This window comes from Schistocerca piceifrons, chromosome 1 (assembly GCF_021461385.2).
Source record: "Schistocerca piceifrons isolate TAMUIC-IGC-003096 chromosome 1, iqSchPice1.1, whole genome shotgun sequence".
Lineage (NCBI taxonomy): Eukaryota > Metazoa > Arthropoda > Insecta > Orthoptera > Acrididae > Schistocerca > Schistocerca piceifrons.
The window spans coordinates 705,633,524-705,649,891 of record NC_060138.1 but is presented as its reverse complement, the minus strand read 5'-3'; the positions used below and the strand labels follow the sequence as shown (position 1 = coordinate 705,649,891).

Sequence of the window (16,368 nt, the reverse complement as noted above, 5' to 3'; positions counted from 1 at the left end):
GCAACGGGTATCCATAGTTTCAAAAGCGAATATAATTAGGAAAGCATTGTCAGTAATGTGATATGACTTTCAGAAATGTGCACAGGGGTATTCTGAATTTTAATCTCGAAAAATTTGTGACCGCAATAGTTTTACTGTCATTGACATTTCCCATTGTAATCGATCCCTGAACTGCGGATAGTTTTAGTTAAACATTTTTCCGGTTGTTCCCCTCTCTATCGTACGCTAATGCAAACGCTGCATCGTTGGTTTGTTGATTGAGGTTATGGGAATAAACAGTAAGGTCATCGTCACTTGGTCAAGACTTAATTCCGTCTAGAGTTACTGCTATCGAGCAGAAATGTTGAGCGGATTATGAAAGTGCGTATGAGTGACAGAGCTCAGAAATAATTTACGGAGAGAAAACATATAGATCGGTAGGGTACATAGGACTGGGCCCACGGGAGTCTTCCAGGGCTTAACTGTAGTGACAGAAACCCCACCTGCATACGCCCACTCGCCAACAAGCGAAGACAATTACAGAGTAAAAAGTGCCTTCTGTTTGAGAGATTCGTAACAACAAAAGTGAGAAGGCCATAATGGACATCCGGTGATAATAGAACAATACAAAGGAAATAACGCAGCAGGTGGGTGTCCCCCGAGGCTCTGTATGCTACGCGAGCCGTGCTTCCCACAGCCGTCCGAACCATGATCCAACATAGTCAAAGCGTTAAAGAAAGGAACAGAACCCACTGTTCGACAGTGTGCTACCCCTGAAACGGAGGCTGACTCCATCTAAAATCAGAAGAGTGAAAGAGGGATGACAAAGGCAGCCGGCGAAGGAGGAAGGCTCGACGAGATTTGATTCTAAAGAACATAAATTTCTGCTGTACGGAATACCGTAGAGGCATTTGTCCAGTAGTACCAGGTGGTATGAACAGTGTCGCACGCTTTTCAGGAGGGACAGTTTGCTCTAAAGGATTACGATTTTTATATGCAAACCAAGAGAAAGCCAGTTATTTTGAACATTTATTGGTCAAAATCAGCGCTCATACCATAGTTTTAGTTCTCTCACGTCCATTTTCCCATTATTGCTTGTTGTAACAATTGCGCCTTGTCCTCCCTTTAATATCCGTAGTTTTTCGTATGCACTACATGGTAATACTGCTGAGGGCTTATTCGAAACCTATTCATAATTGTTTGTTTACTATGCTGCGGACGATCTTCCATGTACGTAATTACGTTTAATACCTGCTCCTTCCACAACGATTGTACTTTACTACATTTCACTGGAGATGGAATTTGTCGCTCCCTGTCAGTTAATGATGAATTACATTGCTCTACACCTGGTTCAATATCACTTTCACTTGTTCAGCACGTATTGTTGTTATTGAACTCGTCACGTACACTGTCCACAGAGCCGAGCGTAAACGACACCTCGCGTTCCACTGACTCCTCTCAGAAACGCTAGTATTTGACCTGCCACTGCTTTCCCTCTCTGCGAAATTCCATGGGCTCTTTTCTGACGAAATGTCAATTTCGGCAACTGTTGTTGCAGATGTAATGTAATTTCTGCTTTGTTTATCGTTGCCATTGCTCTGCTTTGAATCAACACTGTGGCACTGTTGTGAGTTAGTCGTTGACTAAGCAATTCAGCTACGTTCTGTAGCCTCATGCTGTGCTCAGCATTGGCTGTCTTCAGTCCCACCCCCCGTTGCCATCAGTAGCCAATATTGTGGTTGCTTGGTAAACAGTATGTGGGGGCGCCCAACAACGTAAATATCTTTGGCCTTTTGCGACATCGCACTCAAGGGGTTACTTGTTGCAATTTGCACTCCCTCATTTTGCTCCCTTCTGAGTACACGTACCAGGTCAAAGGAGGTTTTTTTTCAGAGGGTTTAAGCTATTCACTCATTCGTCCGACTAGCTGGAGAAGCGTATAGAAACGTTTCTGAGGCCAAGTGCTGCCCCATACAGTGCACCCAGAACCGCCGGTGGGCGCGACCCCACAGCCGGGCTCCGGACGCTTCCTGAATAAACCAGACGCGCGCCGAGACGCGCGGCGGTGGCAGGCGGTCACGCCGGGGCACTCGTGGGCGGCCGCGCTTTTAGGACAAGGCTGGGTGGGCGGCGAGGGTCGGGGGAGTGGGAGGGGCTGCCCATGCGTCACGCACGCACGCCGCGCCACGCGCCGCTTTGTGCGACAGCAGCGCGGCCGACAAGAAAGGCGCGCGCGCGCTGACCCGCCCTCCTGCTCGGCCAATCAATGCCCCGTATAACGAGGCGGCCTCCGCTGCCTAGCGGTGCGTGAGGAGCGCAGTGCTCCAGGGGGCTGCAGGCTGGGGTGGCGGCCGCGCTAACGACCGACATTAGAATGGCGCAGCCATTCGAAGCTTCAGAATAATTGCCACCGGCGCAGATTAAACTCTTTAGCAAGGCCGTCAGCTTTCGAAAGCTTCAGTGAGGCTGAGAATCAATTTAAACCACCTGTTAGACCTGTGCCGTGGCTACGTAATGAAAGCAAGTCCTCGTCCTCATACGACACAACACTGCCCGTCACCTCGTGGTCGCCGTCTGGACGGGCCTCCGTCCGCTCCCCTCCGCTTCCATACTCACCTCTGTTACAAACTGAATATCACTAGGTAGACTTTCTAAGTAGGCTGTTTAGGTTTTTATATTGGTAACGCCACGTAGGGCTCTGTGGGCTGTGCTGTGTGCAGTCTGTGCCTGCTTGGCATTGTTGTAATATTTGCTATTGTAGTGTTGGGCAGTTGGATGTGAACAGGGAGTAGCGTTGCGCAGTTGGAGGTGAGCCGTCAGCAGTGGTGGATGTGGGGAGAGAGATGGAGTTTTGAGAGCGGATGATCTGGACGTGTGTCCAGTCCATCAGAGACTAAATTTGTAAGACTGGATGTCATCAAACGATATCTATATATTATGACTTTTGAACACTATTAAGGGCCCGCATCTCGTGGTCGTGCGGTAGCGTTCTCGCTTCCCACGCCCGGATTCCCGGGTTCGATTCCCGGCGGGGTCAGGGATTTTCTCTGCCTCGTGATGGCTGGGTGTTGTGTACTGTCCTTAGGTTAGTTAGGTTTAAGCAGTTCTAAGTTCTAGGGGACTGATGACCATAGATGTTAAGTCCCATAGTGCTCAGAGCCATTTGAACCATTTTTGAACCACTATTAAGGTAAATACATTGTTTGTTCTCTATCAAAATCTTTCATTTGCTAACTATGCCTATCAGTAGTTAGTGACTTCAGTAGTTAGAATCTTTTATTTAGCTGGCAGTATTGGCGCTCGCTGTATTGCAGTCGTTCAAGTAATGAAGATTTTTGTGAGGTAAGTTATTCATGAAAGGTATAGGTTATTGTTAGTCAGGGCCATTCTTTTGTAGGGATTTTTGAAAGTCAGATTGCGTTGCGCTAAAAATATTGTGTGTCAATTTAGTGATGATCAGAATAAGTAAAGAGCGAAATGTACGTTCAGTTTTGCTCAGCTGTTTGAAAATCAAATAACGTAAGGGGTTTATTCATAAATTTTTCTAAGGGGAGGTTTCAACTTCATCGCCAATGATGACCAGAAATTATCAATAATATTGAAAAGTACAGCATTCTGCCTCAAATACAGAGCCCATGACTCCTACAATTACCTGACAAGCCATTAGCAGCTATATGCGAGATCAAGTATCTCTTCAATCTGATTTTGACATAAATTTGCTTAATTTTGGATTAAATAAAGAAGCTACACTGAAGCGCCAAAGAAACTTGTATAGGCATGCGTATTCAAATACAGAAATATGCAAACCGGCAGATTACGACGCTGCGGTCGGCAACACACAAGTGTCTGGCACAGTCGTTAGATCGGCTACTGCCGCTACAATGACAGGTTGTCAAGACTTAAGTGAATTTTAACGTGGTGTTGTAGTCGGCGCACGAGTGATGGGACAACATCTCCGTGGCAGCAATGAAGTGGGGTTTTCCAATACGACCATTTCATGAGTGTTGTAAATATCAGGAATCTAGTAAAACATCGAATCTCCGACAGCGCTCCGGCCGGAAGAAGACCTGCAAGAATGGGACCAACGACGACTGAAGAGAATCATTCAGTGTGACAGAAGTGCAACCCTTTCGCAAATAGCTGCATATTTCAATGCTGGGCCATCAACAAGTGTCAACTTCGGAGCCATTCAACGAAACATAATTGATATTGACTTTTGGAGCCGAAGACTCATTCGTGTACCGTTGATGACTGCACGACACAATGCTACGCCTCGCCTGGGTCCATTAACACCGACGTTGGACTGATGGCTGGAAACGTGTTGCCTGGTCGGATGAGTCTCATTCCAAATTGTATCGAGCAGGTGAAAATGTTCTGGTATGGAGACACCCTCATGAATCCATAGACCCTGCATGTCAGCAGGGGACTGTTCAAATTGGTGGAGGCTCTGTAATGGTGCGGGGCGTGTGCATTTCAAATGATATGGGATCCCTGATATGTCTAGATCACGTACATAAGCATCCTGTCTGATCACCTGCACCCATTCACGTCCATTGTGAATGAAGATAGACTTGGACAATTTCAGGACGACAATGCAACACCCCACACGTCCAGAACTACTGCAAGTATCTCCAGGAACACTCTTCTGAGTTTAAACACTTCCGCTGGCCGCCAAACTCCCGAGACACTATTATTGAGCCTACCTGGGAGGTCTTGCAACGTGCTGTTCAAAATAGATCTGCACCCTCTCGTACTTCTACGGATTTATGGACAACTCTGCAAGATTCAAGGTGTCAGTTCCCTCCAGCACTACTTCAGACATTAGTCTGAGTCCATGCCACATCTTGTTACGGCACTTCTGCGTGCTCACGGGGGCCCTAGACGATATTAGGATGATGTACCAATTTCTTTGGCTATTCATTATAGAATATCTGTATATAAATTCTATAGAACGTTTAGTAAGGTAACTTTTAAAATACTACCAGACAGTTGTGATATACCCATATGTCCATTGGAAGGTAATTCACTAATCTAGGCCGTGAGATCTGGACAAGTTATTTGCATAAAACGATCAGCTGAGCCGCTGGATTTCAGGCCGGAGATGTGAAAATAAATTTCATCGATATTTTGTTGGATAAAACGTACAAAAACACTTCTGTGATAACGAAGTACGCTACGTTTTTAGTTCTATAATTTGCAGATTGCACTGAGAATTAACGTTTGGATATTGAGATAGTCAATAAATGTGATGACTTCCGCATTTAAATGAACTTGTTATTTTAGTATATCAGTAATCCAGACCCAACGAGAATTAACAATGTCACAAAAGCCGCAAATGCAACCAAACTTAAGTTCTTTTTAAATAAGGCAACATAACGGGATGTAGCACAATTTCACCTTCAGTCATGTAAATGATGGTATACCAACTAACTGGCAATCTTGTTGCTTCCACGGCCCGGCACATTGGGAACGTCACATGTGAAAGATTTTATTAGGGAGAAAAATACTTAAAATGCGAATATTTTAGGTTAGGCGTTACCATGACTTAATGGTATCGAATGAAAAAAATTTTCTGTTACCAGTCCCTATTTGATTATATCCACAACGCGTTTCGAAGGCTTAAACCTCGATCACGTAGTAAACAGTTTTCGATGATGCTGAGTACGTGATCTATCATTATGACTCAAGGACATGTTCATTTCTTTTATGCCGAAGTAAACCTGTTTGTGTTAGATATGACATTCCTTTTACAAGATGATTTTACATCTGGCGTTTTGTGGGGAGCGAATATTTCTCTTAATTTATGGCCAATTTTGAGCTTGATGTCCTGCAATATGTGTTAAAAACAAACTTCTCTTGAACTGACATAAAAAGCCGAAACGTGGGTCGTAATAAACTAAAGTACAATACACTCAAACCGCGGTGTGCTCATTTAAAAAGTTCCATCAGGTAGATTTGCATGTGTTAGTACGAATGTGTGTGTTGTGTTACGACTTTGGGGTAACCTGTAGCACATTCTCCAGTGGTCATAGGCTCCTTCCTCCGTCATACATCTCACGTAAACAGACTCTTTGTAAACAACGATGTCATCTATGTAGTTTCGAGACACAATCTTTGTAAACGAAGTGACAGTTTAAATGTGATGTTTTGTGACACAAAGGAGCTTGTGAGGACTGGAGATAGTGGCACAGGTTACGTATAGTCTTAACACAACACACCCATATCGTGCTAACACACGTAAATTCACCTGATGGAGGTTTAAACATTCGAAACGCCTTGTGGATATAAGTAAAGTGAATATCAAGAGCGTCTGGCAACAGTAAACTACTTGTTTGATTGGAGAAAAATGTTGCTGTCTTTTCTTTCAGCTGAGCTGAATGATTTAATTCATTTGCAATCGATTTTGACCTACTATGGCTTCATCATCAGTTTAGCTCTTTTACTGATGTGTGACACCGCCGCAAATGTTAACATTTACCAGCATCTTCTAATGAAGTAACTTCAAGACTCATAAATCTTCATTAAAATGTTCTCACACTTGAACATAGATTCACCCTAGACACAGAAAGAAACACAAGAACACGTCACTTGGTAAGGAGAGGGTGGGGAGGGGAGGGGGGGGGTGTTGGTTGCTCAACCGGCATCTCGTCACCGACTGTCACTAACACTGTCAAAGCCCACATAACGACAAAAATCTGCAGAAGAAATGAGAGGAGCAGGAGGAAAAAAAATAGGAACATTTAGACGGCTGTCTACTTTAGGTGCTGCGAGTTGTGCTGTTAAGTGTACTCGCCGCCTCAACTTCAGACTATCGGTCATTTGAGTGTTGTGCATAAAACGCAAACAAGAACTCAACTGGACACCGGTAGTACACCACTGGTATTAAATGCGATTGTTAACCACTTAAATATGTGACCTATCTATCAACATATACTGTGCTCGCGATGTAAGGATGTTTTTTAAGCAGGTTACATGTTCCATAGATCATTTTGCGCGGTGGAGCGTATTGATGTCGAACGAGTCATTTTACATTCACATCGCAAATCAATCTGTACATACGGTTACATTTCGAATATTTCCAAGTGATTAGTTCATGGCCACCACAGTAATAGATATTCTTCTACGGAATTTTACGTTGCTCTCTGTCAGACATTTTATATCATTGGGCAAGTGATCAAATAATTTTGTTGCAGAACTTTACACCTCTTTTTGTGTTAAAAAGGAACTTAATATGGAGTAATGAATGTCATTTATCTTTCAGATGTGAAGTACTGCGTTGTTCCTTTTGAACTGTAGTGGATTATTTGCAAGAAAATTCACAAGGGAATAAATATACTGTGAAACAGTAGTCAGAAAGCCCAAGGCAAACATATGCACAAAATGATTGGGGATGAGCATTACACATTATTATTGCAGCACGTTTTTGGGCAATGGAAACTACCTTTCTTAATGATGAGTTATCCGAGAACATCATTCCATATGTTATTGAATGAAAATATGTAAAACATGTCAACTTATTAACTTATCTCCTCAAGATTTGCAGTGATTCTAAGTGCAAATGTAGCTGAATTAAGTATTACGTGTTCCAAAATGTGCCTTTTCCAATTTAAATTCTCATCAATATAGACAACTAATAATTTTGAAGTTTTCGCCCTATTTATTATTTTCTCACCATGTGTTACACTTAGCATTTGTATGGTACCCCAAGAGGGGCAGAACTATGTTGTTTGTCTTTAAAATTGAGTGTGAGGCCACTCGCAGAAAACCAGTCAATGACACTTAAGAACTTTGCTCACCATTTCTTCTGTTTCTGTATGTGTGCTTGGATTGATTGAAATACTGGTATCATCCGCAAAGGAACTAGTTGCGCTTGCTGTATATTTGACGCAAAATCGTTTACATATGTGAGGTACAATGGTGGATCTAAGATTGAACCATGGCCAATCCTTTTCATTATGGTATAATTACTTTGTGAGTAGTGTCTAGTAGAATCGTGTTTCAGCACTTATTTGGTTGTAAATAGCTATTGACGGAGTGCATATTATAATAACCATTAAGAATTGCAGTATGTAAATGTGATGGATGGCTGTATTGCGATGGCCAAAAGCCACTAAAGGAAAATAAAAGAACTTTTGCATTTATCGGTATTGAGACACACTGATCTCTACTGTAATATTTGGATATCGGAATCAAAACCTGGGATACGCAGCAGTTACCCGCAGTTGTCTGCAGTCTAAAAAAAAAAATTGCATCGTTTAGATGAGTCAGCACGGAAGAGGAAACTGAACGTTGTTTCCCGCTTTCACGGACAAAAACAATCCGCTACTGACAAGGGAACCTCCCCATCGCACCCCCCTCAGATTTAGTTATAAGTTGGCACAGTGGATAGGCCTTGAAAAACTGAACACAGATCAATCGAGAAAACAGGGAGAAGTTGTGTGGAACTATGAAAAAAATAAGCAAAATATACAAACTGAGTAGTCCATGCGCAAGATAAGCAACATCAAGGATAGTCTGAGCTCAGGAGCGCCGTGGTCCCGCGGTTAGCGTGAGCAGCTGCGGAAAGAGGAGTCCTTGGTTCAAGTCTTCCCACGAGTACAAAATTTTAAATTTTTATTTTCAGACAATTATCAAAGTTCAGGCACTCACACATAATAAACTTCGCTCTCCAAAATTCCAGGGCATGGTCAGATTTGCTTGGACATATGCAGGATTTGACGGTCTACACACGGAAAAATTTGAAAACGTTGAAAACCTATGTTTTGGCAGAGCACAGGGAAAACTGTGCGACTCAAACTGTTGCATTCATTTGTTGCACTTTATGTGACAAATTCTTATGTTTTCCATCACTTTTTAGGGAGTGATTATCACATTCACAAGAGAACCTAAATCGGGCAATGTAGAAGAATCTTTTTACCCATTCGCCAAGTGTACAAGTTAGGTGGGTCGACAACATATTCCTGTCATGTGACGCACATGCCGTCACCAGTGTCGTATAGAATATATCAGATGTGTTTTCCTGCGGAGGAATCGGTTGACCTATGACCTTGAGATCAAATGTTTTCGGCTCCCATTGGACAGGCACGTCCTTCCGTCTACTAATCGTACGGTTTTGCGCACCGCAAAACGCAGACACTAAACTTATTACAGTGAACAGAGACGTCAATGAACGGACAGATCATAACTTTGCGAAAATAAAAAAAAATAATTTTTCACTCAATGGAAGACTTGATCCAGGGACCTCTCGTTCTGCAGCTGCTCACGCTAACCACGGGACCACGGCGCTTCTGAGCTCAGACTGTCCTTGATGTTGCCTATCTTGCTCATAGACTACTCAGTTTCTATATTTTGCTTATTTTTTCATAGTTCCACACTACTACTTCCTGTTTTCTCGATTGATCTGTGTTCAGTTTTTCAAGGCCTATCCACTGTGCCAACTTATAACTAAATCTGAGGGGGGTGCGATGGGGAGGTTCCCTTGTGAGGCACGAGACTATGCAGGTGACATCTGGAGGGCGCTTCTTCTAAGCAAGGCTGCATTCTTTCAGTGACGTTTCAGAGTGACAGTATTTCCACGATTGCTTTTTTTGCATTGTAGAAATCTTGGGAAAGGTGGTAAGACTTCGTTAGAACACTGTCTTGTAAAACAAACTTCAGCTCAAGACAGACTGACTCCTGAATAAAAATTGTCTAAGAAAATATTTAGTTTTACCATCATCATCATCATCATCATCATCATCATCATCATCATCATCATCATCATCATCATCATCATCATTAATAATAATAATAATAATAATAATAATAATAATAATAATAATCTACAGTGACTTACAAAATGAGTTTCAGTGTCAGGAGGACGTTAACTCCAGACGAAAAAGTTAAATTCATGAAAATGCTTCTGATTACTCAAGAAGTACTCTAAACATTTATTCAGCAGCTGGAAGGGTAGTGCATAACAGCTGGTGTGTATAAAGTGTCTTGACTTATACAAAACTTGCCAGACTAACGGTTCTATTACCCAATGTTTTAATTAAAAAGAACAATTTCTGCGTGAGCTCCACTGTGCTTCGCGTAAAAGCTGTAAGTGGAGTGCATGGAAAATTTCACATTACAGCTCATAAGGCTAATATTGAATTCCTAGAAACGAAAAAGGAAACAAATACTAAGTAAAAAGGCAATTTATACAAATTCATTACGAGTAAACCATAGTACCGCAATTCAACATCGTAGTATCATTTAAATAAATTTAAAACCAATATTGCTCGCTTGCCTAACACACATGGACTTAGTGAGATTCAATGTCTCGTATCGTTAGAAGCCAGAACATGTCAGTAACAATTTTGTAATAGTCATGAACGTCTTATCCATAACAAAGTTTTAAACCATCACGCATCGCTCATCTATAAGCCGATGCATCCAATACTTCGCATGCTACTTGTTTTGAATATATTCGTGACGGCTCTCAGTCAAATGCTAGTGTGCTCTGTACTCCTGTGTTTAAATGCAGAAGCAGAATCGGCTAGTGTGTGGCAGTGCTGACCCCAGCTCCCCTGCCCCCAACCCCTCCCTGAAATCTTTGTTGTGGTGACAGACTGATTTATAGCTACCAGTGTAACCCGATGTATACGTTTGCACCATATTTAACGCAATTCTTGTTATAAATATTACAGCAGCGAGTGAAAGCTGTATTACATAGACAAATCTTCCAAGAATATTTATGAATGTCTCTTACACCCACTCCGAAAAATGTAAGGGGGCGAGGGTCAGTATGCATCTCTTACTGCGGAATTAATGTGGGAGATGTTTTACGCTAAGCGATCGGTGCCACTTACCGACAGCGTTTACGGTGATCTGTCTTCGAATAATTCGGCCAGTGACGGGGGACCTGGTCCCCGACACGATGGCGCAGAGCTTGTCTTCAGTCACGGTACGTGGAACTTGGCGTCACCACACAATGCTTCATAACGAGACAGGCTGGTAATAAGTGCATAATCGGGACTGCTGCCGGACTCTAGCTGGAACACGAGCTGCGCTGCGAGCGACGTAACTGCAGTGCGGTACGTGCGCGGCCTTGCGACCTGATAGCAGGCGCAGGCTGCAGAGACAGTGTAAACACGGCGCAGGTGCCGCCTTGTTATGCCGCGCGAGGCACACACCAGCGGCTGCCGGCACGCTCCGCCCTTCGCCAGCCTACCTACGGGCCCTACACACGCACAGAGCGACCGACCACAAACTGGCCGTGTGTAGGCGTTTTGATCGACCGACTAACATGTCTCGTCGGGATTTCGAGCGAGATTTCGGGACCACCTAACCCAGTCCGTCCATGGATTATATTGACAACCACAAAGGAATTTTCTTATTTTGTTCTGTAGTTTGTACGAGATACCATTGTAAATATTTAAAAAGTAAAGCTGTCTTCGAACTGAAGGATGGCTTAGTCACCACAGTGCTTTACGAAGCATGGTCTTACTGAAGGTGCATTGACCTTGCATTCCTTCGATCTTTCAGCTGACTAGGAGCGTTACAGGGGCTCTGCAGTTTAACACAGACTGCGAATCACAGTGCACCTTGACGTTTTTCACATTAACACTTCATTCGCAGACTTTAAAGGAGGGATAAAAATGCTAAGATCGATCGAGGACTGAACCCTGCACTTTTGGACTTGACACCCATGAGAAACGGAACCATGTTGTCGACATGTACCGAGCGATTACAATTAAAATAAAGCCACTGACAGAGGTCCAGTACAGGCTTTAATTATTGTATGGCAGCGAAACTTGGGAGATTTTCTAAGGCGTTAATGCGGAACCGATTTACACTGAAAAAATTAGTTCCTATTTTCGTCACTATGTGCAAGAACTCGTCAACGTCTCCAGTGCACATATTGAACTAATTGCCTAAGGGGCGGTTAATAACAATATCAACATAACGCCTTTGTCACTTGTTTGACCTTTCCTGCCTATGTCCTGTTCCTAAGTCACTACATATGGAAACATTTATATACATCTTTCTTGCATTCACAGCGCCAGATCTGCACCTGGTGGCCAAAATTGGAACTAATTTTTTTCCAAGGTAAATTGATTCAGCCTTAACGGATTAGAATATTTAGGAAGTTTCACTACTGAATTGCAGCCCACACTCCATGAGTAACTGTACTTAAATTGTAGGCACCCAATATAAAAGTTTACACAAATATTTAAAAAAAATACTTGTCGATTAGATTTGTCTATCCAGCAAATCTGATTTCACTGGCTTTTTAAATTTTTTTTATTAAAAATTAATTACATTTACAGCGCTACCGCTGAAAGAAATCATTCAAATGAAATTGTATTTAGAACATGTATCTTTGCTTGACGCTTTTCTGCTCAGCGCCCTCTGCGTTACCTTTTTTATGTCTTGTTTCATAGTTCCTGCTCCATCGTCTATTATTGTCTTTCGTCTCTCCGACCCCATCATAACATCAAACCCCGTGAGACGTCATTAGCCAAAATGTAAAATTGATTTATAATGCTGAAAGTGCGTGGCAAATGAGTGCACTGTCATAGAATTTGTGACATTCGAGTAGCAGAGATGCGGAGCCTGCCCAGTTTTCACTTGCTCCGTTTCGCAAGACGGCCTAAAAGCCGCACCGTGCTTGGCGGCCTGCCAGAGGATCGATCGTGGAGCCCAGCTGAGCCGCCGCCCCCTGCTCGCAGCCCACTGCCCACCGCCCCAGGAGCCGCAGCGCGCCTTGTTCCTCTGCCCGGTCTCCATAGTCCAGGCGGGCTCTCCACAGCGCCGCAGCGCACTGATAGCTGTTAGGCGTAATCCAGCTGGAGGCAGTCTCCGTTCCGCACGGAAGAACACTTGCAACGAGGTGACAAAAGTCATGGGATACCGCCCAGTCTCGCGTCGGACTCCCTCTTGCCCGGCGTGGTGCAGGAACTCGACGTGGCATGCACTCAGCAAGTCGTCGGAAGTCTCCTACAGAAGTACACACATCAAAAAAAGTCTTGCATCATCTCGGTTCCCAAAGTTCCGGGACCTGTACGGAAAATTGGAATAGAGAACAACATAAACATCATTTCCGCTCTTTTTATTGCTGATTGTACTTTGCATGTTTTACCACCATACAGTGAGACCTTCAGAGGTGGTGGTCCAGATTGCTGTACACACCGGTACCTCTAATACCCAGCAGCACGTCCTCTTGCACTGATGCATGCCTGTATTCGTCGTGGCATACTATCTACAAGGTCATCAGGGCACTGTTGGTGCAGATTGTCCCACTTCTCTTAACAGCGGTTGGGCGTAGAACCCTCAGAGTGGTTGATGGGTCACGTCGCTCATAAACAGACCTCTACAATGTATCCCAGGCATGTTCGATAGGGTTCACGTCTGGAGAACATGCTGGCCACTCTATTCGAGCGATCTCGTTATCCTAAAGAAAGTCATTCACAAGATGTGCGCGAAGAGGGCGCGAATTGTTGTCCATGAAGACGAATGCCTCGCCAGTATGCTGCCGATGTGGTTGCACTATCGGTCGGAGGATGGCATTCACGTATCGTACAGCCGTTACAGCGCCTTCCATGACCACCAGCGGCGTACATCGACCCCATATAATGCCACCCCAAAACAGCAGGGAACCTCCACTTTGCTGCACTTGCTGGACAGTGTGTCTAAGGTGTTCAGCCTGACCAGGTTGCCTCCAAACACGTCTCCGACGATTGTCTGGTTGAAGGCATATGCGACACTCATCGGTGAAGAGAACATGATGCTATCTTGAATGGTTCAAATGGCTCTGAGCACTATGGGACGTAACATCTGTGGTCATCAGTCCCCTAGAACTTAGAACTACTTAAATCTAACTAACCAAAGGACATCACACACATCCATGCCCGAGGCAGGATTCGAACCTGCGACCGTAGTGGTCACGCGGTTGCAGATTGAAGCGCCTAGAACCGCACGGCCACACCAGCCGGCTGCCATCTTGAGCGGTCCATTTAGCACGTTGTTGGTTCCATCTGCATCGCGCTGTATGGACGTCGGGAGTGAAGTTGTGCATCATGCAGCCTACTGTGCACAGTTTGAGTTGTAACACGACGTCCTGTGGCTGCACAAAAAGCATTATTCAACATGGTGGCGTTACTGTCAGGGTTCCTCCGAGCCATAATCTACATCTACATCTACGTGATTACACTGCTATTCGCAATAAAGTGCCTCGCAGAGGGTTCAATGAACCACGTTCAAGCTGTCTCTCTACCGTTCCACTCTCGAACGGCACGCGGGAAAAAGGAGCACTTAAATTTTTCTGTGCGAGCCCTATAATCCGTAGGTAGCGGTCATCCACTGCAGTAGTAGCCCTTGGGCTGCCTGGGCTAGGCGTGTCATCGATAGTTCCTGTCTGTCTGTATCTCCTCCATGTCCGAACAACATCTCTTTGGTTCACTCCGAGGCGACTGGTCACTTGTCTTGTTAAGACCCCTTCCTGGCATAAACTATGAAAGTGTTGCTGGTGCGGAATTTTGTGCTCCGACTGATCTCTCGATTGTGTCCCGCAAATGTCCTATGGAATCTATGTAGGTCGATCTGGGTGGCCAAATCATTGGTTCGATTTGTCCAGAATGTTATTCAAGCCAATCGCTAACAGTTGTGGCTTGACGACATGGCGCGTAGTTACCCATAAAAATTCCACGTTGTCTCCAGGTAGCAAATCTCCAGGTAGCACGTCGTAACATTTTCAGTCAATGAACGGTTGGACCAGAAGACCCAATCTATTTCGTGTAAACACAGCCGACACCATTATGGAGCCACCACTAGCTCGCATAGTGCCTTGTTGACACCTTTGGTCCAGAGCTTCGTGGGGTCTGCACCACACTGGAACACTATCATCAGCTCTTACGTGCTGAAATCGGGCCACTGTTTTCCAGTGGTCTAGGTTCCAGCCGATGAGGTCACGGCACTGCAGGCGATGTCGTGCTGTTAGCAAAGGCACTCGCACCGGTCGTCTGCTGCTATAGCCCATTAACGCCGAGTTTCGCTGCACTGTCCTAGCGGATACCTTAGTCATACCTCCCAAGTCGATTTTTGCAATTATTTCAAGCAGTTTTGATTGTCTGTTCGCACTGACAACTCTACGCAAACGCCGCTGCTGCCGGTCGTTGAGAGAGGATCCATCGGCCACTGCGCTGTCCGTGGTGAGGGACAATGCCCGAAATTAGAGATTCTCGACACACTCTTCACACTGTAGATCTAGGAATACTGACTTTCGTGACGATTTACGAAATGGAATGTCCTATGCATCTAGCTCCAGCTACCATTCCGCGTTCATAGTCTTAATTCCCGTAGTACGGGCATAATCACATCATAAAGTTTTGACATTAATCACCTGAGTACAAATGGCAGCTCCACCAACGCACAGCCCTATTATACTTTGTGCAAGCAATATTGCCGCCATCTGTATTTGCGCACAGCGCTATCTCGTGACTTTTGACACCTTGGCATACAACAGAAGGAAGGCAGAGGAACTGTCGTTTAACGTGGAATCCCAGCAACGATGCGAACTGGCGTACACCATATTACACTCAGATGTTTTGGAGCAGTTTCTACAGAAAAGATTCCACAAATAACAGGATTAGAGCCCTGTTCCTTTAGAAGACTGCCTATATAACTCACACTTGTATGGTAGCAAACTGTAGCCGGTTGGAAACTAGGTGGCTGAAGACATTTTTCGCTCCAGTATCTTGGAGGCAAGGGAAGGAAAGTTGTTGATGTCAAGTTATTGAGCGCCAGACTTTAGAGCCATGTCCTGAGTTGAAAGCCAAAGTCCTCAACAGTGTCACAAAGAAAGGGAGGCCATGCTGTGATCCGTCCGTCGGATGTTATGTTGTGGGCAACGACCGCCCTGGTGATATGTGAGGGCTGCAGGCTATGTTCCAGCGCTGGTTACTGTCCTCTCCATGATAAGTCTCACTTTCATCAACAACCAAACGTGAGAATATACTTCTTACAGTTAAGAAGTCACCGAAATGACTTTCAACAGGCCGTGATTCACGCGCCTAAGCAACTGACAATTTTCTCTAATAACAACAAACCATATAAACGAAATTAAATCATGTTTTAGTTGAGCCACTTTTAAGTGGGTAAAGTAGCACCAAGAGCTTACCGAAGATGCGAGGTGAGGAGTAGTTTTGTAGTGAATGATTCGCGGCAAATGACTCTTGTAAATATCCATGATCTGTTCTGGCTTTCTTGAAACTGATGCTGCAGTAATACATCTGTCTGCTTGTCGGAGCAGCATGCGAGATGGTTTGAGAATTTTTTTCCAGGGCCTTGATTTTAATGTCAGTTTGTTATTGTCTCCCTCCAATCTGAGACAGTCATTTTTAGGCAGAGCAGCAGTCTAACGAG

General features: G+C 44.3%; 1 protein-coding gene across 2 annotated transcripts in view; it reads right to left on the bottom strand.

The window, feature by feature from the left end:
- The window catches only part of LOC124710579 (adenomatous polyposis coli protein-like), a 490,408-nt gene that overhangs the window by 460,402 nt on the left and 13,638 nt on the right, over positions 1 to 16,368 (bottom strand). The window contains exon 1 of one of the 2 annotated variants that reach the window (XM_047240937.1): positions 10,815 to 10,995. The exons of the other annotated variant lie outside the window; for it this stretch is intronic. The gene's annotated coding sequence lies outside the window, so the exon portion shown is untranslated. Of the gene's footprint in view, positions 1 to 10,814; positions 10,996 to 16,368 lie in introns of those variants that run through there. 2 annotated transcript variants of the gene reach the window in all.